The following is a 26,947-nucleotide window of genomic DNA, read 5'->3' as shown; positions in this document are numbered from 1 at the left end:
TCTGAAGAATTTTGGTTTACTTTCCCAGCTTTTATTTATATTTTGTGCTTTAAAAAGCCTGGAGATTTAAGGTTTTGTCTAAATTCCAGAGTACAGTAATATATTTCTTGAGGAAGGGGTTAGGGCAGGTAATTCCCCCCATCATATTTCTGGGTGAGACAAAGAGAAGGGTAAGGATGATACCTTAGTTTTATTTTAGGAAGTATTCTTTTTCCTAGGATGTAACTAAGGTTTGCAGCAGTCACTCTCATCACTTCTATTCAACATAGTACTGGAAGGCCTAGCCAGAGCAATCACACAAGACAAAGCAATAAAAGGCATCCAGATCGGTAAAGAGGAAGTCAGACTGTTGCTGTTTGCTGATGATATGATCATATACCTAGGAAACCCTAAAGACTCTTCCCAAAAGCTTCTGGAACTGTTAAATGAATTCAGGAAAGTTTCAGGAGACAAAATTAATGTACACAAATCAGTAACTCTGTTATACCCCAACAGCGACCAAGCTTATAATCAAACCAAGAACTCAACCCCTTTATGATACCTGCAAAATAAAATAAAATAAAATACTTAGGAATAGACCTAACCACGGAGGTGAAAGACCTCTACAAGGAAAACAACATTAGTATTTTTAATGGGTTAAAATGAGAGGCAGCAGGTACAGTGGAAGAAATCAGTGGGTGGGCTTCGGTGTCCAACAGGTACTGGACCTTTGATGGTAAGGCTTTTTTTTTTTTTACTTACTAAGTTACTAGGTACTATTATTTTCTAGTTTTTGGCATTGAACCTTAAAACTACTAAGTAACCCCTTCCATTTATTGTTAAAGAGCGTAAAATTTCATGCTCTAATTTATGCTGACTGACGTTAGATTATTTGTTTCTATTTTGTGACTACCTTAAATAATACCTATAAATAGTGAACTGTTAGTAATGTTTTTGCTGTAATTGAATGTAGTAAGATTTATCTTCCAAATGATAACCAAATTGTCAAACACTTGTCAAAGTTTTGGATTTACTCAAAATTCTATGCTCAGCAGCTGGAGATAGGAAGAGTAGGGGCCCTCCCTTACTGTTATGGAGAGGCATACTTTCTCATGAGGGGAATACTCTGCAAGAATTTGTATCTTGTTAGCAGTGGTGACTTCAACTAACTAGTGTACAAAAAGACATGTATTGGTGAGGCTGCCAACAAAGAGATCCAAGAGGGTAGATGGAGTCGAGCTTGCTGAAACAAGGAAAGAGAAAAGCAGTATTCTAGGCAGAGAGCAGGGCTAGAGCAGGAAAATGACTAGGTGCAGGTCAGATGATTTATAGAATGAAATGGATCAAGTTTTGAAATGAATGGAAAATATTCTCTGAGAGTCTCATTTGAGTCATGGCATGGCAGTCTTATTTAAACATGAAGTGAAAGTTAAATTTTTTAAGTTGTCATTTGTTTTCAGGGTGTGAGAGAATATTTAAGTGATACTCTTTTTATCTTCCACATAAGAAAATAGGACTAGAGAAACCTATGGCTTCCTCACTTGTTGGTGGCCTAGCAGCCCTGGCACACAGAGCCTCTGAATCTGAAACACTTGTTTTGTCACAATATCGCCTGAAATAATACATTTAGGATGAGTAATTTAGTAAATGCATTAGTCTTGTATTCACTGCAATAAAATGCTCTTGTACCAGTATTATTTAATGCATTACATTTTATCGTAGTAAATAAATCATAGAAATAGAAATTCTCAGCTGCTTTATATTGCTGTAGAAAAAAACAATGAAATCTTATTTTAAACTTTTCTCATGATTTTTAAAGGGAATTCATAAAATCCTTGTTAGGTTTGATGACAGGTACCATATTAAGGGCAGCATTTTATAACCCGTATCTTAAACATCGTCTCTGGAAGTTAAGAGCCTCCAATGGATTTTCTGTAGAGTGCACATGATACCGCACTCAGGCAGTTCATGGAGTGTAAGAAATATCTTAGTGCTTTGTCATTTCATATTTTAACAAAGAAAACTTTGATAAGTTTAACTTATATTTCCCTTCCTCTTCAGGTATCTACTGTGCGTTTCAGTCAACAATACAGCTCATGTTCAACAATACTCCTTGACAGCACAGCCAGCCAGCCTTATCTTACAATGACAGTAATTATCGTGAGTACAACTATCCTGCCAAGGGACAGATTCCTTTATTCTAAAATTATTTCAGCCATTTGGTTGTCCTCTTCCACAATCACTTTAAGAAATTAGAATCAACTATATATTGATATTCAGATTCTAAATATTAAGTATCAATTTATCTTTTAATTTTAGACTTCCTGGTGGAAGGAAAAAATCAGTTAGCAGAGAAGCAATCCCAGAAACAGTGTATCTTTTTGATGCCTGTTTGCCTTTAGACAATGTTGAGCACAGTGAGAAGGATAGGTTCCCTTTATTGAATGTTTTTTGTGAAAACTTAGTCTTTCAATGCATTATAGGCCTAAATCAGTGTGCACTACTTTGGACATTAGCCTGGGAAGAAGGAACAGCTTTTCCTCTTCTGGCACCACACTGTATCTGCATTTGAATTTCTCCCATTGTGCATGAGCACCTCGTGGGCCACAAAGATGCGCTTTGAGAGCACCCTGAGTTGAAGTTTATTTTAGAAGGAACAACCAACACCAGCACCAGCTACATAGGGGCTGTCCAGTGTACATTATTATCATCTCCTTGGGATAGGAGTGTTGATTTTTAGAACACAGTTTGGAAAGTGCTAATTTATTAGAACACAGTTTGGAAAGTGCTCATTTAGAATATTAATGTCTTTAATTTTACTATTCATTCTGTAAACATAACTAGCTTATAAACAATTTTGTTTCAAATGCACTAGCCTTTTTAGCGAATTCAATTGGCAGTAACTTTTACTGCCATTAAAAATGGCAAGTTTACACTCATAATAATGTCACTTTCCTCCCTCCCTTTTAACAATAGTTGTGATGAAATTGTGTTTCAGCAAAAACTGGACTCAAACTCTGTCTCAAGTCCTGAGCTTTGGGACCTATTGAGTAATCACTAAATGTCTGTAGTCAGCTGAGTCTCTTAAATCTTTGAACACACATACACAAAAACTGCTTTACCTAGAGTCCCTGGCTTCTTTTGAGTTCAAAAGATTTTGATGTGTTAGCATACAATTCAAAAGTAGCTTTGAAGATTAATCTTGCTCAAACAAATTTCATGCTTTTTTTCTCATTATTCTACTTTGTAGAAATCTACTTTTGAAAGTAAAGTCAGTTTTAATTTGCCGTCAGCAAGTTTGAGAAATAATCATTTGGTATATTCACTATTTGTTAAATAAAGTTTTATTGAGCAAATTAATAGGGCAAATTGGCTTCAAGAAAAGATTTTGAAAAATGTTTATCATGAGTCAGTAGTGCACTGTTGTCAGTGGGATAGGTGGAACTCACTGAGATCACTTATGCAAGGTTTTTTTTTTTTCAAAATACATGTCTGCAAACACATGTATCTTCCCATCTCCACTTTCCCTCTATCTCTAGGCACTGAGAAGCCTTTTAGGAAAATGGGATGGATGTGAGGCATCTTTATGTGGAGAAAGGCATCCCAGAAGATTCTGATTTTCACCCCAGCTCTATCATTCCAAACTTTGCTGCACATTGAAATCACCTGGGAAACTTTTACCAACGACCTTGATGACCAAAGTCATATCCAATAGTAATTAAATTAAAATGTCTCATGTTGAAGATGAGGCCATTATTAAAGCTTCTCAGGTGATTTTAATGTGCAGCAAAGTTTGAGAGCCACGGCTTCATTTGAGTTTAGGACGAGAAACTGCTCCTATTTGGTGGGACCTTGGGCAAGTCAGTTTTTAAGGTTTGTTTCCCTGATCTGTAAAATGAGTGTTGAATTAAATGTCATGTAAGGTCATTGGTCCTTTCCAGCATGTAACTTTAAATTCTGTGATTGTGAAATTATTTCAGAGATGAAAACTACTTGAAGCACTGTAGACATATCCATCTTACATGCTAATGTTATAGGCTTTTTCACAAGTGCTAATATTGTGTAGACCTATTAACTAAAATTGAGATTTTTCCTTCCCTCAGTTGTTTTGAGCCTCATTCTACAAAATTAGCTGGGTGCGGTTGCGCATTGCTGTAATCCCAAATACTCGGGAGGCTGAGGCAGGAGAATTGCTTGAACCTGAGAGGAAGAGGTTGTGGTGAGCCCAGATCAGCACCATTGCACTCCAGCCTGGGCAACAAGAGCAAAACTCTATTTCAAAAAAAAATTACCTAGGCATAGTGGTACAAATGTGTAATCCCAGCTACTTGGGAGGCTGAGGCATGAGAATCACTTGAACCTGGGAGGTGGAGGTTGTGGTGAGCCAAGATCGCACCACTGCACTCCAATCTGAGCAACAGAGCGAGACTCTAAGTCAAAAATAAATAACTACATAAAATAAATCGCATGGGACAACAGGCTTTGCAGGTAGAAGAGCATATAACAGGGAAATCTGTTATTATTTATATATTATAATCGTCAACAGAAACGTGTCTTCTAACAGCATATTGCCTCACATTTTTGTTCTCATATTTTTGCCAAAAACCAAGAAATGAAACAAAGTGCCCTTATGGTGCTGTTCTGAACTAGAAAATTTGAATTTCAGGGCCGCTAGGAGAGTTTCCTCTGCCCCCGTTTTAAAAAGTGTCTTCAGGCCTAACAAATGATAACATCTATTGTTATGAATTGTTTTTCCTTCCACAGAGTGACCTTGGAGATACATCATGATACACGCAAAGGTGAGCCTTTTCGAAACCTGTCTTGTTATTCTAGCTAATTACTTTGCAAGATATCAAGCTCAGTGTTAGGTCACAGCTCTAGACATCATAAGCTGTATTGTGCCTGCTAAAATATTGAAGCAAATTATTTGTGTTTTCTTTGTTCCTTAAGACTCTTTTAATTCTTAAATGATTGAGAATCTCCGAGAGTGTTTATATTGATTATATTGATATTTATTGTGGTAGAAATATAACAGAGTTTTTTTTTTCAAAATCTATTTTTAGTTTAGATTTCACAGCCTTACCACTGTTGATATTATGAGCTAGATAACGCTTTGTTGTGAGGACTGTCCTGTGCATTGCAGAGAGTTTGGCAGCATTCATGGCCACTACCAACTAGATGTCAGTAGTAACCCATGGCCCAGGTTGTGACAACAGAAAATATTCCTAGAGAACAATATTGTTATCAGAAATTTTTCATCGAAAAAGTAACTTTTCTACAACAAAAAGTGGAGTAAAAAGTGTGTCATGTATTTATATTATTTAAAGTCTCATGTTGACCTTCATAGGAGACAACTGGATTCTCTAGATCTTTCTTTGCAATTTGCTCTAAAGAAGCAATAAGAGACCGGGCGGGGTGGCTCAGGCCTGTAATCCCAGCACTTTGGGAGGCCAACGCAGGCGGATTGCAAGGTCAGGAAATCGAGACCATCCCAGCTAACACTGTGAAACCTGTTTCTACTAAAAATACAAAAACTTAGCTGGGCATGGTGGCACGCGCCTGTAGTCCCAGCTACTCTGGAGGCTGAGGCAGGAGAACCACTTGAATCAGGGAGACGGAGGGTGCAGTGAGCCAAGATCACGCCACTGCACTCCAGCTTGGGTGACAGAGCAAGACTCCATCTCAAGAAAAAAAAAAAAAGCAATAAGACAGCTGGGTGCGGTGGTTCACACCTGTAATCCCAGCACTTTGGGAGGCTGAGGTGGGCAGATCACTTGAGGTCAGGAGTTTGAGACCAGTCCGATCAACATGGTGAAACCTGCCTCCACTGAAAGTACAAAAAATAGCTGGGCGCGGTGGTGCATGCCTGTAGTCCCAGCTACTTGGGTGGCTGAGGTAGGAGAATCGCATGAACACAGGAGGCAGAGGTTGCAGTGAGCCGAGATCTCGCCATTGCACCCCAGCCTGGGCGACAGAGGGAGACTCCGTCTCAAAAAAAGAAAAAAAGAAGCAATAAAGTGACCTAACCTCATGCAACTGTGTAGCTGATAAAAGGTGTATTTTTAAAGTTTGCAGACAGTTGGGGGTATTCTTTAATACTAAATCAAAACTTCACAAGTGCTAGTTTCTTAAATTAGTTATGGTGGCATTTTCCATATTAATAAATTTATTCCATCAGTACTCATTGATCTTTCTTGCACAGTAAATGGATCTTTTGCCCCATACTTGCATTTATAATATTATGCATTAGTTACTTGGAATATATTGGTTAATATTTTATTGTGTCAAAAATCACTTTTAATTTAACCACCAATCTTTAAAATGCTTTTAAGAATTGAAAAGCTGTCAAGCCTACAGTAGAAGGAACAAGTTTTTCTTTTCTTTTTTCTTTTTTTTTTTTAATTATACTTTAAGTTCTAGGGTACATGTGCACAATGTGCAGGTTTGTTACATATGTATACATGTGCCATGTTGGTGTGCTGCACACATTAACTCATTTACATTAGGTATATCTCCTAATGCTATCCCTCCCCCTCCCCCCACCCTACAATAGGCCCCAGTGTGTGATGTTCCCCTTCCTGTGTCCAAGTGATCTCATTGTTCAATTCCCACCTATGAGTGAGAACATGCAGTGTTTGGTTTGCTGTTCTTGCCATAGTTTGCTGAGAATGATGGTTTCCAGCTGCATCCATGTCCCTACAAAGGACACAAACTCATCCTTTTTTATGGCTGCATAGTGTTCCATGGTGTATATGTGCCACATTTTCCAAATCCAATCTGTCACTGATGGACATTTGGGTTGATTCCAAGTCTTTGCTATTGTGAATAGTGCCGCAATAAACATACGTGTGCATGTGTCTTTATAGCAGCATGATTTATAATCCTTTGGGTATATACCCAGTAATGGGATGGCTGGGTCATATGGTATTTGTAGTTCTAGATCCTTGAGGAATCGCCATACTGTTTTCCACAATGGTTGAACCAGTTTACAATCCCACCAACAGTGTAAAAGTGTTCCTATTTCTCCACATGCTCTCCAGCACTTGTTGTTTCCTGACTTTTTAATGATCGCCATTCTAACTGGTGTGAGATGGTATCTCATTGTGGTTTTGATTTGCATTTCTCTGATGGCCAGTGATAACGAGCATTTTTTCATGTGTCTGTTGGCTGTGTGAATGTCTTCTTTTGAGAAGTGTCTGTTCATATCCTTTGCCCACTTTTTGATGGGGTTGTTTGTTTTTTTCTTGTAAATTTGTTTGAGTTCTTCGTAGGTTCTGAATATTAGCCCTTTGTCAGACGAGTAGATTGCAAAAATTTTCTCCCATTCTGTAGGTTGCCTGTTCACTCTGATGATAGTTTATTTTGCTGTGCAGATGCTCTTTAGTTTAATTAGATCCCCTTTGTCAATTTTGGCTTTTGTTGCCGTTGCTTTTGGTGTTTAGAAATGAAGTCCTCGCCCATGCCTATGTCCTGAATGGTATTACCTAGGTTTTCTTTTAGGGTTTTTATGGTTTTAGGTCTAACATTTAAGTCTCTAATCCATCTTGAATTAATTTTCGTATAAGGAGTAAGGAAAGGATCCAGTTTCAGCTTTCTACTTATGGTTAGCCAATTTTCCCAGCACCATTTATTAAATAGGGAATCCTTTCCCCATTTCTTGTTTTTTGTCAGATTTGTCAAAGATCAGATGGCTGTAGATGTGTGGTATTATTTCTGAGGGCTCTGTTCTGTTCCATTGGTCTATATCTCTGTTTTGGTACTAGTACCATGCTGTTTTGGTTACTGTAGCCTTGTAGTATAGTTTGAAGTCAGGTTGCGTGATGCCTCCAGGTTTGTTGTTTTGGCTTAGGATTGTCTTGGCAATGCGGGGTCTTCTTTGGTTCCATACGAACTTTAAAGCAGTTTTTTCCAATTCTGGGAAGAAACTCATTGGTAGCTTAATGGGGATGGCATTGAATCTATAAATTACCTTGGACAGTATGGCCATTTTCACGATATTGATTCTTCCTATCCATGAACAAGGTGTGTTCTTCCATTTGTTTGTGTCCTCTTTTATTTCACTGAGCAGTGGTTTGTAGTTCTCCTTGAAGAGGTCCTTTACATCCCTTGTAAATTGGGTTCCTAGGTATTTTATTCTCTTTGAAGCTATTGTGAATGGGAGTTCATGATTTGACTCTCTATTATTGGTGTATAAGAATGCTTGTGATTTTTGCACATTGATTTTTTATCCTGAGACTTTACTGAAGGTGTTTATCAGCTTAAGGAGATTTTGGGCTGAGATGATGGAGTTTTCTAAATATACAATCATGTCATCTGCGAAGAGGGACAATATGACTTCTTCTTTTCCTAACTGAATACCCTTTATTTCTCTTGCCTTATTGCCCTAGCCAGAACTTCCAACACTATGTTGAATAGGAGTGGTGAGAGAGGGCATCCCTGTCTTGTGCCAGTTTCAAAGGGAATGCTTCCAGTTTTTGCCCATTCAGTATGATATTGGCTGTGGGTTTATCATAAATAGCTCTTATTATTTTGAGATACGTTCCATCAATACCGAATTTATTGAGAGTTTTTAGCATGAAGGGCTTTTGAATTTTGTCAAAGGCCTTTTCTGCATCTATTGAGATAATCATGTGTTTTTTTCTTTGGTTCTGTTTATATGCTGGATTATGTTTATTAATTGCCATATGTTGAACCAGCCTTGTATCCCAGGGATGAAGCCCACTTGATCATGGTGGGTAAGCTTTTTGATGTGCTACTGGATTCGGTTTGCCAGTATTTTATTGAGGATTTTTACATCGATGTTCATCAATGATATTGGTCTAAAATTCTCTTTTTTTGTTGTGTCTCTGCCAGGCTTTGGTATCAGGATGATGTTGGCCTCATAAAATGAGTTAGGGAGGATTCCCTCTTTTTCTATTGATTGGAATAGTTTCAGAAGGAATGGTACCAACTCCTCCTTGTACTTCTGGTAGAATTCGGCTGTGAATCCATCTGGTCCTGGACTTTTTTTGGTTGGTAGGCTATTAATTATTGCCTCAATTTCAGAACCTGCTATTGGTCTATTCAGGGATTCAACTTCTTCCTGATTTAGTCTTGGGAGAGTGTAAGTGTCCAGGAAATTATCCATTTCTTCTAGGTTTTCTAGTTCATTTGCGTAGAGGTGTTTATAGTATTCTCTGATGGTAGTTTGTATTTCTGTGGGGTCAGTGGTGATATCCCCTTTATCATTTTTTATTGCATCTATTTGATTCTTCTCTCTTTTCTTCTTTATTAGTCTTGCTAGCAGTCTATCACTTTTGTTCTCTTCAAAAAACCAGCTCCTGGATTCATTGATTTTTTGGAGGGTTTTTTGTGTCTCTATCTCCTTCAGTTCTGCTCTGATCTTAGTTATTTCTTGCCTTCTGCTAGCTTTTGAATGTGTTTGCTCTTCCTTCTCTAGTTCTTTTAATTGTGATGTTAGGGTGTCAATTTTAGATCTTTCCTGCTTTCTCTTGTGGGCATTCAGTGCTATAAAGTTCCCTCTACGCACTGCTTTAAATGTGTCCCAGAGATTCTGGTATGTTATATCTTTGTTCTCATTGGTTTCAAAGAACATATTTATTTCTGCCTTCATTTCGTTATGTGCCCAGTAGTCATTCAGGAGCAGGTTGTTCAGTTTCCATGTAGTTGAGCGGTTTTGAGTGAGTTTCTTAGTCGTGAGTTCTAGTTTGATTGCACTGTGGTCTGACAGTTTGTTATAATTTCTGTTCTTTTACATTTGCTGAGGAGTGCTTTACTTCCAACTATGTGGTCAATTTTGGAATAAGTGTGATGTGGTGCTGAGAAGAATGTATATTCTGTTGATTTGGGGTGGAGAGTTCTGTAGATGTCTATTAGGTCTGCTTGGTGCAGAATTGAGTTCAATTCCTGGATATCTTTGTTAACTTTCTGTCTCATTGATCTGTCTAATGTTGACACTGGGGTGTTAAAGTCTCCCATTATTATTGTATGGGAGTCTAAGTCTCTTTGTAATTCTCTAAGGACTTGCTTTATGAATCTGGGTGCTCCTGTATTGGGTGCATATATATTTAGGATAGTTAGTTCTTCCTGATGAATTGATCCCTTTACCATTATGTAATGGCCTTGTCTCTTTTGATCTTTGATGGTTTAAAGTCTGTTTTATCAGAGACTAGGATTGCAACCCCTGCTTTTTTATGTTTTCCATTTGCTTAGTAGACCTTCCTCCATCCCTTTATTTTGAGCCTATGTGTGTCTCTGCATGTGAGACGGGTCTCCTGAATTCAGCAAACTGATGGTTCTTGACTCTTTATCCAATTTTCCAGTCTGAGTCTTTTAATTGGACAATTTAGTCCATTTACATTTAAGGTTAATATTGTTATGTGTGAACTTGATCCTGTCATTATGATATTAGCTGGTTATTTTGCTCGTTAGTTGATTCAGTTTCTTCCTAGCATCAATGGTCTTTACATTTTGGCATGTTTTTGCAATGGCTGGTATCAGTTGTTCCTTTCTATGTTTAGTGCTTTCTTCAGGATCTCCGGTAGGGCAGGCCTGGTGGTGAGAAAATACCTAAGCATTTGCTTGTCTGTAAAGGATTTTATTTCTCCTTCACTGATGAAACTTAGTTTGGCTGGATATGAAATTCTGGGTTGAAAATTCTTTTCTTTAAGAATGTTGAATATTGGCCCCCACTCTCTTCTGGCTTGGAGAGTTTCTGCCGAGAGATCTGCTGTTAGTCTGATGTGCTTCCCTTTGTGGGTAACCCGACCTTTCTCTCTGGCTGCCCTTAACATTTTTTCTTCATTTCAATTTTTGTGAATCTGACAATTAAGTGTCTTGGAGTTGCTCTTCTTGAGGAGTATCTTTGTGGCATTCTCTGTAGTTCCTGAATTTGAATGTTGACCTGCCTTACTAGGTTGGGGAAGTTCTCCTGGATGATATCCTGCAGAGTGTTTTCCAACTTGGTTCCATTTTGCCGTCAGTTTCAGGCACACCAATCAGATGTAGATTTGGTCTTTTCACATAATCCCACATTTCTTGGAGGCTTTATTTCTTTTTATTCGTTTTTCTGTACACTTCTCTTCTTCCTTCATTTCATTCATTTGATCTTCAATCACTGATACTCTTTCTTCCAATTGATTGAGTCAGTTACTGAAGCTTGTGCATTTGTCACATAGTTCTCGTGTCATGGTTTTCATCTCTATCAGTTCATTTATGGTCTTCTCTGCATTGATTATTCTAGTTATCCATTCTTCCATTCTTTTTTCAAGGTTTTTAGTTTCTTTGCGCTGGGTACGTAGTTCCTCCTTTAGCTCTGAGAAGTTTGATCAACTGAAGCCTTCTTCTCTCAACTCGTCAAAGTCATTCTCCATCCATTTTTGTTCCATTGCTGGTGATGAGCTGCCTTCCTTTGGAGGGGGAGATGCACTCTGATTTTTTTGAATTTCCAGCTTTTCTGCACTGCTTTTTCCCCATCTTTGTGGTTTTATTTGCCTTTGGTCTTTGATGATGGTGACGTACCTGGGGGTTTTGGTGTGGGCGTCCTTTCTGTTTGTTAGTTTTCCTTCTAACAGTAAGGACCCTCAGCTGCAGGTCTGTTGAAGTTTGCTTGAGGTCCACTCCAGACCCTGTTTGCCTGAGTATCAGCAGCGGAGGTTGCAGAAGATAGAATATTGCTGAATAGCGAGTGTTGCTGTCTGATTCTTGCTCTGGAAGCTTTGTCTCAGAGGTGTACCCAGCTGTGTGAGGTGTGACATGTTGGTCTGCACTTTAGTGGGCGATGTCTCCAGTTAGGCTAGTCAGGGGTCAGGGACCCACTTGAGCAGGCAGTCTGTCCATTCTCAGATCTCAGTGTGCTGGGAGAACCACTGCTCTCTTCAAAGCTGTCAGACAGGGACATTTACATCTGCAGAGGTTTCTACTCCTTTTGTTTAGCTATTCCCTGTCCCCAGAGGTGGAGTCCACAGAGGCAGGCAGGCCTCCTTGAGCTACGGTGGGCTTCAACCAATTCAAGCTTCCAGGAGGCTTTGTTTACCTACTTAAGCCTCAGCAATGGTGGGTGCCCCTCCCCCAGCCTCGCTGCCACCTTGCAGTTAGATCTTAGACTGCTGTGCTAGCAATGAGGGAGGCTCCGTGGGCATGCGACCCTCCAGGCCAGGTGTGGGATATAATCTCCTGGTGTGCCGTTTGCTAAGACCCTTGGTAAAGCGCAGTATTAGGGTAGGAGTTACCCAGTTTTCCAGGTGTTGTGTGTTTCAGTTTCCCTTGGCTAGGAAAAGGAATTCCCTTCCGCCTTGCACTTCCCAGGTGAGGTGATGCCTCACCCTGCTTCAGCTCTTGCTGGCCGGGCTGCACCTGCAGACCAGCATCAACTGTCCGACATGCCCCAGTGAGATGAACCCAGTACCTCAGTTGAAAATGCAGAAATCACCCACCTTCTGTGTCACTCACGCCGGGAGCTGGAAGCTGGAGTTGTTCCTATTGGGCCATCTTGGATGCCCACCACTTCTTCTTTTTTCTTTTTCTGAGATGGAGTCTTGCTCTGTCACCCAGGCTGGAGTGCAGTGGTGTGGTCTTGGCTCACTGCACCCTCCGTCTCCCTGATTCAAGCGGTTCTCCTGCCTCAGCCTCCAGAGTAGCTGGGACTACAGGTATATGCCACCATGCCCAGCTAATTTTTTGTATTTTTAGTAAAGATGGGGTTTCACTGTGTTAGCCAGGATGGTCTCGATCTCCTGAACTTTTGATCTGCCCCTCTTAGACTCCCAAAGTGCTGGGATTACAGATATGAGCCAACATGCCTGGCAGAAGGAATAAGTTTTTCAGAGTCCTCAGGAAAGGTTAAATTTTATCACTGGGAACAAATACTTATTTTCCTTGAAGTGACAACCTCTCACTTCATTTATTTTTGAGAATGAAAGGTGTACTTTTTTTTTTAGAACGAGTCTCACTCTGTCACTTGGCTGGAGTGCACTGGCATCATCTCAGCTCAAGCAATCCTCTCACATCAGACTCCCCTGTAGCTGGGACCACAGATGGGTGGCACCACACCAGGCTAATTCTTTTTTGCATTTTTGGTAGTGAGGGGGTTTTGTTACCTTGCCTAGGCTGGTCTCAAACTCCTGCAGGAGCTCAAGCCATCTGCCTGCGTTCACCTCCCAAAGTGCTGGGATTTTACAGGCATGAGCTACTGCGCTGACCCAGTTGTACTTTTAAATAAAAACGATGTTCTGTGAAAAAAGTGATTGTTCAGTTCACAATTAACTCACTAATTCTTAAAAACAAAAACAAAAACAAAAAACTGTACTGCAGTCAGCAGAAATGCTTCTTATTAACTTTCCGCTTATTCAGAATATTAAAGAGACATGCCAAAGTTTAATAACATTAATTTTTACTGCTTCATTAAAGACATTCTTAAGTAATTCAGGCTGTCTTTTTTAACGGTAGGGGACAGCAAAGAATAGAATGACTACTAATGTAATTGGTACCACTGCCTTGATTTATGCTGAGAAACCAACAGTTTTACCCACTTTTGCTTTTATACAATCATGGCAAGTGTCAACGAAAAAGCAGGCAATGACTTTGTATTCCTTTTACAAATTTTTAAATTTTTTATTCAGCTTTCTCAGGTATGATTCAGTACAGTGTTGGCCAGGCACAATGGCTCAGGCCTGCAATCCCAGCACTTTGGGAGGCTAAGGTGAGCAGATCACCTGAGGTCAGGAGTTCAAGACCAGCCTGGCCAACATGGTGAAACCACGTCTCTACTGAAAATACAAAAATTAGCCAGGCGTGGGGGCAGGTGCCTATGATCCCAGCTACTCAGGAGGATGAGGTAGGAGAATCACTTGAACCTGGGAGGCGGAGGTTGCCATAAGCCAAGATTGCGCCATTGCACTCCAGCCTGGGCAACAAGAGTGAAACTCGGTCTCAAACAAACAAACAGTGTTGACCTCTTAGCCCTTCTGGAAATCGGTCTTGGGGATCCCGAGAGGTCCACAGAGCACATTTGGGGAACCACTGGTTTATCACGTAGGCACAATGCATTAGGCTTACAAAGTTTAAAGTTCATCAAAGACTGGCCTCTTAAAAAGGCAGATGAGTTTTTAATTCAAACAACAGAAAATACATAAATATGTCACGAGAGTATACTACAGAGAACTAAAGAGAAAGGAAGCTAGGAAATCTGAATCACGTTTACATTTATTAAAGTTCATCACTACTGCTTTGTAAAACATTCTTGTGTTTCAGTGTGTGGTTAGAAGAGTGAAAATATATTTGGTTTGTTGCCATTGCCTGTTAGGGAGAGTCAGTACTTATGGGCATTTCTGACTGGTTACATATAAAAGACTTCACAGTACAGGACATGAAGTTCTGAGAAAGAAGAAGTCAGGAAACCCTCTGCAAGTCAGGAGCCAGGAGAAAAATTTGTAAAAACTGCTTCGGTAAAGTAAACAGCAAAGCACACAGGAGGCAGTATTTTATTAAACATATGTGATACTAATATATTAACAGTTTTTGAAGTAATGCACATTCTTATTTTATAGACATGCAGATGGATCTTTGAGCATATTTGATGAACAGTTATACTCATTTACGGTAAGTGGCGCTTTTATTGAAATTGTATTTTCATCATACACTTGTATCTGTTTCATGCTGAAGTCAAAGGCATCTTTTTTAAAATCTTCCCCATTTCATGTCGTATTTAGTCATCTTAAGTGTTGTAAAAAGATTGTGCTGGAATAAGAACTATCTGCAGCTCTGTTTAGTTAGTGAGCTTGTATGAGTAAATATACTATCCAAATAATGGAAAATGTATCTCTTTTTTTTTTTTTTGAGACGGAGTCTCTTTCTGTAGCCCAGGATGGAGTGCAGTCGCACAATCTTGGCTCACTGCAGGCTCTGTCTCCCAGGTCCCTGTTCAAGCAATTCTCCTGCCTCAGCCTCCCGAGTAGCTGGGATTACAGGCATGCGCCACCGTGCCCAGCTAATGTTTTTTTTCTTTTTTTAGTCAAGACAGGGTTTCACCATGTTGGCCAGGATAGTCTTGAACTCCTGACCTCGTGATCCACCCACCTCGGCCGCCTTAAGTGCTGGGATTACAGGTGTGAGCCACTGTGCCTGGCCCAGAAAATGTATCTTTCTAAAAGGTAATTGTGAGCTGTCTATAGGACCCTGCAGGTCACTACCCAATTCTCAAAGCCATTCCTCCTTCTGTTCCACACAGGTGTCTACCATGCACATTACCCAGACAAGAAATGGAGGTGGGAGTTTTAGTAACTATTCCTCCTCCATTCCATCGACTCCCAGCACCAGCCAGGAGGACCTTCAGGTCAATGTTCCTCCCACTGCCAACACACCCACGCCCGTTTGCAAGCGGTCCAAGCACTGGTCCAAGCTGTTTACATCTGAGAAAGGGAGTCACCCAGACAAAGAGAACAAAGCCCGGGAGAGCCATGCTGACACCATCGGGAGCGGCAGAGCCATCCCCATTAAACAGGGCATGCTCTTAAAGCTAAGTGGGAAATGGCTGAAGAAATGGAAAAATATGTTACCCTCTGTGACAATGGCATGCTCACCTATTATTCAAGCTTAGGTGATTATATGAAGAATATTCACAAAAAAGAGATTGACCTGCGAACATCTACCATCGAAGTCCCAGGAAAGAGGCCACCCCTAGCCACATTGGCCTGTGCGCCCATTTCCAGCTCTAAAGGCAATTGCGTATCCAAGGACATGAACAGTCTGTGTACCTCAGCCAATTCAGACACCGGACTGGGTGACTCCATATGCTCCAGCCCCAATATCTCCAGCACCACCAGCCCCAAGCTCAACCCACCCCCCTCTTCTCATGCCAACAAAAAGAAACACCAAAGGAAGAAATGCACCAACAACTTAAAAGACAATGGCCTGTCTGGCACTGCTGAAAAACAAGCAGAAAACTTTATCATTGTGTCCCTCACCGGCCAAACGTGGCACTTTGAAGCCATGACGTATGAGGAGCGGGATGCCTGGGTCCAAGCCATTGAGAGCCAGATCGTGGCCAGCCTGCAGTCAGGCGAGAGCAGCAAAAGCAAGTTCTGGCTGCCTTAGACTAGCACAAGATTATTTACTAACAATCTTGATCTTTAGCCACATTTCTCTGCAATAAATTTGCTATGATGCCATGATGGGGATCAGCAAGCTACGTTTTCCAAGTTCCTTCTAGTGGGATCCTGTTGGTTCTGCTATTGGGAGGTACTAGAGAAACATAGAAAGGCAAGAGAATGGAAGAATAGATCTCCTTTTCCTGTTTATTTGCTGTCCTTGCCGATGTTCTCCCAAGAACATCCCCTTGCCGTAGGAGCAGTAATTGTTTCAGTTTACCAGTTTTTTCAGAGCCCCAGAAAGTGCCTCTTCAGAGGTAACAGCAGCAGTTGGAACATACCTCTCCCTCAGAGATCTAGTCTCAGCCCAGGAAGGCTTTTACTCTGAGTTTTAATTGTAATAACTCCAGTCTCTTCCCTTCATTCATCTAAGCTTCTGAGGAGGCCCCTATGTGGCCAGGAGATGGTGGTGATAGCTGCATCTTGCAGTCATTTTCTTTGCTTTCCACAGTGTTGTTACTTGTTTCTCCTATTTCCTATGTGGTCAATGTTTTAATATTAACTCATAGTCATAGTGTAGTGTTAGTACTTTATGTGAAATGACATGTTTTTTATAATGTAGCCATGGCCTACTAATAGCATATTTTCTTTTAGATTTGGTAATATATATTTTGCTTCAGTGACTTTATACACTTATTTGTTGCCCAAATTAGTTTTTCATATACAAAACATCCAATATTACCCTGTTCCCATCATTTCTTCTGATATCCATTGTCCTGTGATTTCTCCTGGAAAGTGAATTGTTTATCCATCCATTTCACTCTGTGAAGTCATACAGGTCTATCTATGTAGAACTCCTGTGCTGCAATTTATTCCCTGTGTGAAACTGGGCAATTCATTAATCTGGGAATATGTTTCTTCATATGCAAATCAGAGGTAACACTTACCTCACAACATTGTTTTAGAGCATTAAAAGAAATATCATATGATGTCTTTCACACAGAATTTCCCTGGGTGTGAATTGAACAATGTCAGTTTTTCTCCCATTTAATGTGAAAACTGACTATATAAATAAACATATTGTAGAGGAAACACAGGCTCAGATAGGATATAAATTGCCCGTATCACAAAATTAGTAAGTGATGGAGCTAAAATACAAACAAGATTTACCTATTTACAAAAATCAATAATTTTTCCTCTAAAACAAGTCACTATATGCCTTTGGTTGTTAAGTGAAATGTACTCAACTTCACATTTTAAAATATGCCACAAATGTACCCATAAAGCAAGTGAACATGACTATTGAGTGGGATCACAATTATTAAAAAGTTTGCCTTGGGAACAAAGACAGTACAGTGACCCTCAGGGAACTGAATTACATACCCAAAGGGGACATGTGCCATCTACCTGGGCTCAATGGGGGTTTTCCAATGGATTCTTTGTAAATAGGTGTTGCACATACTTCTGTGTCTTTAAGCTTTCCTTTATAACTTCCAGACCTACTTCTGATGGTGATGAGTTTCTTTCAAACCTAACCCTAGATATGGGGTCAGCTTTAGGCAAAATTGTGAGTTGCTAGCTAACAAAAGTAGCTAATATTTTAACGAAATGTCTTATTATTAAGCTAAATGCCAAACACTATTCATTACATGTATTAATAAGTTATCACAATTTTATGAAGTAGACATGACATTTTTAATTATCAGTTGAAGAAACTAAGACACAGAAAACTTAAATACTTTACCCAAAGTCATGTTGCTTGTGGAGAAGTTGCAATTCATCTTGGTTATCTTGACCTAGAGTCTGCGTGCTGCATGACTATTTTAGACGGTTACATGTGCATGCAGATTTCAGTGCTTGTCTGGTCCCACTCCCTCCTAACTCTTCTGTCCCCTAGTGACTTCATCCTGTTGCCTACTTCTCAAGACTACTCCTCTTCTTGGACACTTTTTCATATTCCAGAACTAATCATTCTGTTTCTTTTCTTTCTGCTCATCATGCCAAAGGCAAAGTTAGCAGGGTAGCTGACATAAAGGAATTCATACTAAACAATGGCATGCTCAATTTGTAAAATTTCCCGGAGTTAAATAGGTAGAGTGAAAGGTGTAATTTCTTCTTTGAAGAAAACAATGCTGAATTTTACTTAAATGAATGATAAGTATACTTTTGACATGTATTTGCAATCTGCATGAGTAATATATCCTATCATGCTTCACATTCTCACACTCTTATACCATTAAGGATCTCTACATCTGTCCCCAGTCAGCTACCACTTCTCTTCCTCAGCTGTTATGACAGGTCTGAAAATTAAATTTTAAAAGTAGTTCCTAGGTTTTAAACTTTTTAAAATTTTTTTCCTGGAAGGACATGATGAGTAACCTCATTGTCAGCAAATGCGTTAGGTATTAAGGAGAACAGTCCTAATGGCAATAGCTAATATTTTTTGCCAGAGCCGAGTTTCAGTATCTCTTTGCAACTGTGTGACAGCATGATCATATTAATTCTTATTACAAACCTATGAAGTGGCTATCTGCTTTATTTTTATTTTATAGGGGAAAAGCAAGTCCTTAGAGAGTCTAAGTAACTTGGCTCTGGATTTGAACTTCATTCTAGCTATCTCTACAACTTGACCTTTGAGCATTATACCACCTTATATGTCAACCTTACCTTGAAAAGCAACAAGCAAACCAAATAAATAAAACAATAAGAACAACCTATAATAAAAAGCCTTCTCAGTCAGGTGCAGTGGCTTACACCTGTAATCCCAGAATTTTGGGATGCTGAGGGAGGAGGATGGGGTGAGCCCAGGAGTTTGAGACCAACCTAGGCAACACAGTGTAACCCTGTCTCTACAAAAAAAATACAAAAATCATATAGGTGGACATGGTGGTGCTCACCTGTAGTCCCAGCTACTCAGGAGGGTGAGGTAGAAGGATTTCTTGAGCCCAGGAGGCAGAGGCTGCAGTGAGTTGAGATAGTGCCACTGCACTCCAGCCTTAGCAACAGAGAGAAACCATTTCTGAAAAAAAAAAAAAGAAAAAGGACTTATTCAGTATATTCTATAGCAATCAAAAAATACCATTGAATGAATGGGGAAGAAAATTAGATCAACTGCTGTGAAGTCAACTTGTTTACTCCTGATCAAGAAGTAGCAGATTTTACCTCTGTGGCATTAGTAAAACAGATCTTTGCACAGGGCGCGGTGGCTCACACCTGTAATCCCAGCACTTTGGGAGGCCGAGGCAGGCAGATCACGAGGTCAGGAGATGGAGACCATTCTGGCTAACACGGTGAAACCTCGTCTCTACTAAAAATACAAAAAATTAGCCGGGCGTGGCGGTGTGCGCCTGTAGTACCAGCTACCAGCTACTTGGGAGAATGGTGTGAACCTGGAAGGCGGAGCTTGCAGTGAGCAGAGATTGAGCCACTGAGCTCCAGCCTGGGAGACAGAATGATAAAAAAAATTTTATATGTATATATATATAAATTTATATATATGTACACACATATAATTTTTTGCTTCCAAATACATATTTTAAATGTTTGATACATGGGGACACATCACAGTGTATACTGTCAAATTACTTTGAGTTATAAACAGAAGAGGAAAATCAAAATAGGAAAATTATAATAGCCTTAAATCTCTCAGTTGATATTAAAAATACTAAATGCTGGGCCGGGCGCCATGGCTCACACCAGTAATCCCAGCACTTTGGGAGGCTGAGATGGGTGGATCACGAGGTCAAGAGATGGAGACCATCTTGGCTAACACGGTGAAACGCCATCTCTACTACAAATACAAAAAAATTAGCCGGGCGTGGTGACGGGTGCTTGTGGTCCCAGCTACTCGGGAGGCTGAGGCAGGAGAATGGTGTGAACCTGGGAGGCGGAGTTTGTAGTGAGCGGAGATCCAGCCACTGCACTCCAGCCTGGGCGACAGAGCAAGACTCCTTCTCATAAAAATAAAAAGAGAAAAAAAAAAAGACAAAAACTAAAATCTGGTAGCTAGGGTAAAATTAATATAAGAAAAGAATAGATACAGCACTCACTTTTTCTATACCCCCAAGTGTTTTAATTATTTCTATATTTGGAAATGAATTCATAATCTATTAGTCACATTATTTGGAATTTCAAATTATAATTTTGTTTCAGATAAAAGCCTTGTCCTTTAAAAACATACGTTTGGATGAATAAACAAAGCAAACTTGGTATGACTTTCATGTAAACTACTTTATCATTCTATATTGCTACATTGAGTTAGTGAGGTCAGAGTTTTGATAGAATGAGAACATTCATACAGTGAATTGCAGACATATTTGAAGAAATGATGTTGGCTTTGTCTAGGGCTGAGGGTGATGTTGCAGGGCAAGTGTAAAGGACAGAGTCACATAGAGACTCCCGAGAACTAGAAAGCAACCAGTGAGTCCCAGCATCTGAAAGCAAGGAAGTGTCAGTGTAGTTCCGTATAAATTTAGTAAAACATAAAGCAAGCACGCAATTGTTTTCCAACACAATATACTAATTGGAGTGGCAGAATTGTATGGTAGAAAGAACATACAAATGGCAAATATATTCACAACACTGTGCCAAGTGCAGTGAGAGGTACAGTGACATAAAAACATGCATTTTCAGACATTACAGTCAGTTTGAGGATTTAATATATTAATGATGTACAGAGATCTAAAATTTCCTTAAGTATGTATTATGCATGCTGAATGCTAGGAAATGTGTGCTAAGTATTTTATTCTGGATTCTCTCAGATAAAACTGACCTCATAGCTCTGAGTTAAGTGATTTGATATTTACCACATAAGAAAATTGAAGTACAAATGAGGAAATCGAGGTACAGACACATTAAGCAACTTGTCCATGACTATACAGCTGCTACGCAGAGCATCTGGGATTCAAATCTAGGAATGAGTAAAGAATTTTATTACTAATTGCATAAGTAAATACATATGTCTAACCCAGTCATATAGTCTTTGTTGGGTCTATGACCCAATATTGAAAAAATAGTTACAGAATTAGATTTTCTGTTTGAGTGCAAAATTTACTTTACAAAATTATAATTCTGTTGTTTAAATACTGAATGTATAGTATGAATTATTCTTTAATAGTAGTATCTGTTTTAAAGTCACACATTGGTAAATATTGCCTTAATAATGGTTATGAGTCAGGAACTGTTCTCAGCACATGTTATATCAATGAATCCTTTCAAATAGTTAATGTGGTAAGTGTAGACCAAATCAACTGATAATTAGCTAAGCCTCAGAGGATTTGAGTACTGTATCTATATTTATATGGCCAGTGAGTAGAGAAGTTGAGTCTTAATCCCAGTGATCTGACAGCAGTGATCTCATTTGTGTATGTGATTCCAGAATCACTGTGGGAGAATGTGAACCCATAGTTAGACAATGCATAGTTTCCAGCAACAACTAGAGTCTTATCTTGCTCTGAGAGCGAAGAAAATACATCATGATAATTTGGTATTATTGTAATGTGAAAAGCGTAAGGAGAATAACTCACAAGAAAAATATTAAGTTTTCTGAAGCAAGCTTCTCTTGTGGCTTCCAGATTAATGTGCTTGCATATTCTAAGCAATGTTTTCCACAGACAGATTTTCTGTGTAAGCAGAAATTGGCTTAATTTAAGGAGGTACAAAGGATGGTAGAGTATTTTGTGTTGACTACAGAGGTTGGCTGCCATTTGTTAGTGCCGTAAAATTTTGTAAAGCTGCTCTGAGATTCTTTGAAATCCATTTATAATAACGAGACTGGATGCTTTACCATCTTCTGCAAATGTTTCCTAGGAGATTTAGTTACTCATGTTCCCTACTTTCTGTAGTTTATTTCCATTCTATGATTATCTTTTGAAATAATTTCAACAATTGAATCTATTATTTCTGGTTCTGAGAAAACATTAGCTAAATGACAAATTTAACAGTTTAATCCAACAAGCCTTTAGTGGTATATATACGCATGTGCTACTAAAGGAGTCAAGAAATTAACTCCAGCTGTTAAACTTTGAATAAAGAAAAAGAAGGTAGGGGAGGGAATCTTGATAGCCACTTTGGTAATGAAGCAAAGTGAGAGAAAATATCATCCTGGAGCTCAAGGGTGAGTACACTTAATGGCAAATGAAGTGAGACCTGACCACCTGCTCATCCACATGGTGAGATATGGACAAATACCTCTTCTTGAGAATGAAAGAGTGGATATATGAATGAATAGGTGAATGAGCAAATGAAGTCCTGAGAACTGACCACCTGCTCATCCACATGGTGAGATACAGACAAATACCTCTTCTTGAGAATGAATGAGTGGATATATGAATGAATAGGTGAATGAGCAAATGAAGGCTTACCTGTGAATAACCAAACTGGAAACCCACAGTCAGTTTACAAGCCTCTTGAGGAATTGGCCATAATTTGAATATCTCACCAGAGCTCACCCTTTATATGGACTTAGTTCATTTACTTTCCCATTTCTTGTTGAAGGTCCTTAGTACTCTGCTCGAAGGCTGAATTCCTAAAAATATACTACCACCATTAAAAAAGAAAAAAAGAAAATTTTGGAGGTGAATAAGTATGTTCAGTACCTTGGTTGTGATGATGCTATTGGTGTATGCACACATGTCCAAACTCACCCGAGTGAATATATTAAAGGTGTACAATTTTTTGTATCAATTATACCTCAATAAAACTTCTAAAAAATGATTTAAAACTAAACAGCAACAACAAAACACTTAGGAAACAACAGAAGTTTCTGTCCCTGTTCTAAATGTTAATTTTAAAGATTTGATTAAGAATTTATTTTTTAATGCAGAAACATGATTTTCTTTTTCAAAACAAAAACATTGAGCTAGTTAAAATCTACACATTTCCCTTCATAAAGGCAGAGGCCCTCATGCAACAATCATCTTTAGAAATAGAAGTCCCTGTAAAACCACAGTGCATGACTTTTTGACTATTTATGCATTAACAGCATTTTTTGTTTTTAGCTTTGGAAATACATCAGAAATAGATCTGACTGTGTTTGCATGGGTTCCTTAGAAATGACTTAAATATAAGCAAACCATATTACTTACAGTTAAGCTATGCTGTAGCATTGTATTACTGCTTTGAGAAATGTATGTAGTTCAACTGAATATTGTAGCAGTAATTTGATCATATCAAAATCGATCAAAGGTTTTGACAAGTTGGAGACAGGTAAGGAAATAAAGGTCAGGCATTGTATTGCAAGTTCCCTATTCTAAACTGTAGTTCTTACAAATAGGCTTCTGAGGTCCCGAAGCTTTAGCAGGCCTCTTACATATGCCTTGTCTATTCTTTCAATGACATTCAGACATTTATTTCTTTCTCCCTCCCATTGTGTCCGAGTCCCTCACACTGTTGAACTTGTGCTGCTCTCGCCTCTTCCTTCTGTCTCTCTTTTTAATACCCTGATGCAGCAGCAATGGATGGTGGGATGCATTTTGTTGAGCTCTCAAGGCAGTCAGAGTTCCACTTGAGTTCATGTAGCATCTGTTATTACAAGGTTAAAATTACAGAAAGTACACGATTTTATTCCCTTTAGCTGAAGGACAACAAAGGTGGATTTTCATATTTCCTGGTAAAGTGCTGCTTCAGAGAAAGCACATTTTGGTATCCACTAATCCCAAGTAAAGTGACTTGGTTCCCAATGTTGATTTTGCTCTTAGCCTGGTGGTTTTGTTAGGTTATTTATTTTCTTTAAGCCCATCAACCCTTCAGTTAGTCTCCATTCTGCCTACTTGTTGGTGAATTTAAAAGGCCTCCTAGCAGCTCCAATAGTTACAGTATAGTAGAAACAAGCAAATACTCCTTTAAAAAAATTCTATGAGGGTAAAAACACTTGGATTCAAAAGTGAGTTTGGACAACATCTACCAAGTGGTAATTAGATATACTCAGACTTTTAAACTAAAAATACACCACAAGAGTATTGCACACTCCTACTAAGGTACCAAGGATTATTGAAAAGTAGAAAGAAGAAAAATAGTGGGAACTTCTTTTAGTTAAAATGCACATCTTATCAGGATTACCATAATAAAAGTAATTGTGACCTTTAATTTGAATTTCTTTTCTGGAAATACAAAGTCTTAGGGAATTGTGACATAAATCCCAAGGCTAAAATAGGTGTCCACTGATCATTCTGATATTTATTTGATAATAGTCTTCCTAAATAGACTATTATTCTTATAAAATGGAAGGAGCAAGTTGGAAAGCTTAAGAAAACTCTGAGGAGCAGGCATTTCTAATTAGGAAGCTATAGGAGAACAGGCTTATGACTACCCAAAGCACTTAGGCATCTGATGTATTATATGGAATGTCTTTCTCTCTTTCCTCAGTTATTATCAAAGAGAGAACAAGTTTAATGGTATTAAAACAATAAAAAATAGTCTTAGTTGGATTAAATAGGCCTTCAAAGGGCTCTCTGACAGATACACTCATGAAATTATGACACAACTCTGCAAACTTAATCTATGTGAAATAAAAAACATGTAGAAGACAGGATTTTAAGGGAAATTCAAGGATTTTCTAACAATGCTTTACATAACTGCTTCTGTTTTCCAAACTTTACCTTCTCTAACAACAAGCCATGATATAACAGACTGAAGGGCTAGACAGTTCAATGGCAAGAATGCTGACAAAGGTAGTTGTATAAGAAAGAATGAGTCATATTTTGAATGATAAAGTGGTTAATAGCTTCTTTCTTGATTTTTTATATTGGCAATTTTTCTGTTTTAGAGGAATTGAGGATTAGAAGGTTATTTATGAGAGTATGATTTGTAAGAGCATAGGCAAATTTAACTCAATTCATTAATAGTTGTTGAATCTGCAAAACATTGTGGAGGATATAGAAAATTGCTACGATATGAATCTTATCCTCAAGGAGCGTAATCTTCTCTCAATATGAAGTTTAAGAAACCAGCAAAAAACGATCTTCTTGTTAGAACAGATTATAATGGATATTGCTGCTAAATCCAATGTAATAATGGCACATTTAGAAACTGATATAAGAATGTGAAGTAAGGCCGGGTGCGGTGGCTCAAGCCTGTAATCCCAGCACTTTGGGAGGCCGAGACGGGCGGATCACGAGGTCAGGAGATCAAGACCATCCTGGCTAACCCGGTGAAACCCCGTCTGTACTAAAAAATACAAAAAAAAAAAAAAAAAAAAAAAAAAAAAACTAGCCGGGCGAGGTGGCGGGCGCCTGTAGTCCCAGCTACTCCGGAGGCTGAGGCAGGAGAATGGTGTGAATCCAGGAGGCGGAGCTTGCAGTGAGCCGAGATCCGGCCACTGCACTCCAGCCTGGGTGACAGAGCGAGACTCCGTCTCAAAAAAAAATAAAAATAAAAATAAAAATAATGTGAAGTAAGACTTAGAAGTTATTTGATATACAACTTTACTGGGCAAATCTATTGACAGCAGATATTATGCAGAATCTAAATTCCCTTACCTCAGTTGGAAAGTAGTAAGGTCTCATTGTTTTCTTACGTTCATGCAATCCAGTGCATTTTCAGTTAACCCTTGAACAACACAGTGGTTAGGGTGCTGACCCCTATTAAGTCAAAAATCACTGTATCACTTTTGACTTTAACTGCTGTTAATATAATAGCCTACTGTTGATCAGAAGCCTTTCCAATAACATAAACAATTAACATATGTCATGTATGTTATATGTATTACACACTGCATTCTCACAATAAAGTAAGCGAGAGAAAATACTAAGAATTGTAAGATCTTCACTATTCACTGAGTAGAAATGGATCATCATAAACATCTTCATCCTCATCATCTTCATGTTGAGTAGGCTGAGGCACAAGAAGAGGAGGGATTGATCTTGCTGTCTCAGGGATGGCAGAGGCAGAAGAAAATCCATGTATCTGTGAACCCATGCAGTTGAAACCTGTATTATTCAAAGGTAAACTGTATATGGAAATTATAGAGGGGGAACACAAATTAACTTAATATTTAAATAGTTTAGAGACATGAAACCAAGAAGGGGGAAATATACAAATCTACACAAATGAAGAATTGTTTAGAGTGTGGGGGGTGTGTGTGTGTGTGCATGTGTGTGAGTGTGTGACAGAGAGGGAGAAATAGAATACATGAAAATGGAAATGTGGATCTTTTCATAGTAATAGAGGAGTTAAAATGTCCAAAAATAAATTTGCTAACTCCTGAATAAACTGAAATGCACATATGAGAGCTTTGTAATTCGTCCATGAACTGATAAGCACACATATACACATACTCCCCCCTACACACCACACACACATTTATACACTTGTAGAGACATAGACAAATAGGCAGAGACATATAGACCACTTCTGTAGTAGTAAAAATCATTACCAATAGTAAAACATGAAACATTGTATGGTGAGAATAAGAAGATAATTATTATTAGAAACATATAGAGAATCAGCAATGAGAGTATGTTAACTACCAGAATAAAAGTTGCTTAGTTTATAAATTTTCAAATCCCAAACCCTATGTTTCCCAAAAGTCTAACTCCTTGAGTTCCACAAAGCATCATCTTAGAAATGACATACTGTGTCCAGAATTGGTGGATTCTTGGTCTCACTGACTTCAAGAAACAAGCCGCGGACCCTCGCGGTGAGTGTTACAGCTCTTAAAGGTGGCATGTCTGGAGTCGTTTGTTCTTCCCGGTGGGCTCCTGGGCTCGCTGGCTTCATGAGCGAAGCTGCAGATCTTCGCGGTGACTGTTACAGCTCATAAAGGCAGCATGGACCCAGAGAGTAAGCAGCAGTTCTTTGGCTGGAAAGGGACCCCAGTGGGTTGCCAATACTGGCTCGGGCAGCCTGCTTTTATTCCCGTATCTGACCCCACCCACAGGGAGCTG

At 39.0% G+C, this 26,947-nt stretch overlaps 2 pseudogenes across 2 annotated transcripts in view; both read left to right on the top strand.

Annotated features, from left to right (window-relative positions):
• LOC106992395 (arf-GAP with GTPase, ANK repeat and PH domain-containing protein 5-like) overlaps positions 1 to 26,947 on the top strand; it is a 54,632-nt pseudogene that overhangs the window by 11,208 nt on the left and 16,477 nt on the right. The window lies entirely within an intron of this gene.
• On the top strand, positions 12,360 to 16,161 carry LOC114669951 (arf-GAP with GTPase, ANK repeat and PH domain-containing protein 11-like; annotated as a pseudogene). Its single transcript, XR_013397875.1, has 3 exons — positions 12,360 to 12,367; positions 14,526 to 14,577; positions 15,206 to 16,161. The product of XR_013397875.1 is annotated as an arf-GAP with GTPase, ANK repeat and PH domain-containing protein 11-like (transcript).

Source organism: Macaca mulatta, chromosome 9 (genome assembly GCF_049350105.2).
Source record: "Macaca mulatta isolate MMU2019108-1 chromosome 9, T2T-MMU8v2.0, whole genome shotgun sequence".
Classification (NCBI taxonomy): Eukaryota; Metazoa; Chordata; class Mammalia; order Primates; family Cercopithecidae; genus Macaca; species Macaca mulatta.
Note: the sequence above shows the minus strand (reverse complement) of the source record. Positions and strands in the feature narration are given on the sequence as shown.